General features: G+C 42.8%; 1 non-coding gene across 1 annotated transcript; it reads left to right on the top strand.

Annotated features, from left to right (window-relative positions):
- The first annotated feature begins 1,443 nt into the window (after positions 1–1,443).
- On the top strand, positions 1,444–1,551 carry LOC130958770 (small nucleolar RNA R71). Its single transcript, XR_009077876.1, has one exon. It is a non-coding gene; the product is annotated as a small nucleolar RNA R71 (small nucleolar RNA).
- Positions 1,552–2,160: the final 609 nt, after the last annotated feature.

Below are 2,160 nucleotides of genomic sequence, written 5' to 3'. Positions count from 1 at the left end.
TCTATCAACATCAATCACAGCCTTTGCTGTGGCAAGGAAGGGTCTGCCAAGGATGATGGTTTCATCCATGCACTTCCCAGTCTCTAGGATTATGAAATCAGCAGGGATGTAATGGTCTTCAATCTTAACCAAAACATTTTCTACAAGTCCATGAGCTTGTTTTCTTGAGTTGTCTGCCATCTCTAGTGAGATTTTTGCAGCTTGTACCTCAAAGATCCCTAGCTTCTCCATTACAGAGAGGGGCATGAGGTTTACACTTGACCCTAAGTCACACAAGGCCTTCTTGAAGGTCATGGTGCCTATGATACAAGGTATTGAAAACTTCCCAGGCTCCTGCCTCTTTTGAGGCAGTTTCTGCCTAGACAAGTCATCCAGTTCTTTGGTGAGCAAAGGGGGTTCATCCTCCCAAGTCTCATTTCCAAATAACTTGTCATTTAGCTTCATGATTGCTCCAAGGTATTTAGCAACTTGCTCTTCAGTGACATACTCGTCCTCTTCAGAGGAAGAATACTCATCAGAGCTCATGAAAGGCAGAAGTAAGTCCAATGGAATCTCTATGGTCTCATTTTGAGCCTCAGATTCCCATGGTTCCTCATTGGGGAACTCATTGGAGGCTAGTGCACGCCCATTGAGGTCTTCCTCAGTGGCGTCCACTTCCTCTTCCTCCTCTCCAAATTCGGCCATATTGATGGCCTTGCACTCTCCTTTTGGATTTTCTTCTGTATTGCTTGGAAGAGTACTAGGAGGGAGTTCAGTAATTTTCTTGCTCAGCTGTCCCACTTGTGCCTCCAAATTCCTAATGGAGGACCTTGTTTCAGTCATGAAACTTTGAGTGGTTTTGATTAGATCAGAGACCATGGTTGCTAAGTCAGAGGGGTTCTGCTTAGAATTCTCTGTCTGTTGCTGAGAAGATGATGGAACAGGCTTGCCATTGCTAAACCTGTTTCTTCCACCATTATTGTTGTTGAAACCTTGTTGAGGTCTCTGTTGATCCTTCTATGAGAAATTTGGGTGATTTCTCCATGAAGAATTATAGGTGTTTCCATAGGGTTCTCCTAGGTAATTCACCTCTTCCATTGAAGGGTTCTCAGGATCATAGGCTTCTTCCTCAGATGAAGCTTCCTTAGTACTGCTTGGTGCATTTTGCATTCCAGACAGACTTTGAGAGATCAAATTGACTTGTTGAGTCAATATCTTGTTCTGAGCCAAAATGGCATTCAGAGTATCAATCTCAAGAACTCCTTTCTTCTGACTTGTCCCATTGTTCACAGGATTTCTTTCAGAAGTGTACATGAATTGGTTATTTGCAACCATTTCAATGAGCTCTTGAGCCTCTGTAGGCGTCTTCTTCAGATGAAGAGATCCTCCAGCAGAGCTATCCAAAGACATCTTGGATAGTTCAGAGAGACCATCATAGAAAATACCTATGATGCTCCATTCAGAAAGCATGTCTGAGGGACACTTTCTAATTAATTGTTTGTATCTTTCCCAAGCTTCATAGAGGGATTCTCCATCCTTCTGTCTGAAGGTTTGGACTTCCATTCTAAGCTTACTCAATTTTTGAGGTGGAAAGAACTTTGCCAAGAAGGCATTGACTAGCTTTTCCCAAGAGTCCAGGCTTTCTTTAGGTTGAGAGTCCAACCATATTCTAGCTCTGTCTCTTACAGCAAAAGGGAATAGCATCAGTCTGTAGACCTCAGGGTCAACCCCATTAGTCTTGACTGTGTCATAGATTTGCAAGAATTCAGCTAAAAACTGATGAGGATCTTCCAATGGAAGTCCATGGAACTTGCAATTCTGTTGCATTAGAGAAACTAATTGAGGCTTAAGCTCAAAGTTGTTTGCTCCAATGGCAGGGATAGAGATGCTTCTCCCATAGAAGTCGGGAGTAGGTGCAGTAAAGTCACCCAGCACCTTCCTTGCATTGTTGGCATTGTTGTTGTTTTCGGCTGCCATGTCTTTTTCTTCTTTGAAGAATTCGGTTAGGTCCTCTACAGAGAGTTGTGCTTTAGCTTCTCTTAGCTTTCGCTTCAAGGTCCTTTCAGGTTCAGGGTCAGCTTCAACAAGAATGCCTTTGTCTTTGTTCCTGCTCATATGAAAGAGAAGAGAACAAGAAAATATGGAATCCTCTATGTTACAGTATAGAGATTCCTTTAGGTG

The sequence above is a fragment of the Arachis stenosperma genome, chromosome 10 (genome assembly GCF_014773155.1).
Source record: "Arachis stenosperma cultivar V10309 chromosome 10, arast.V10309.gnm1.PFL2, whole genome shotgun sequence".
Classification (NCBI taxonomy): domain Eukaryota; kingdom Viridiplantae; phylum Streptophyta; class Magnoliopsida; order Fabales; family Fabaceae; genus Arachis; species Arachis stenosperma.
This window is presented reverse-complemented; position numbering and strand designations above follow the sequence as displayed.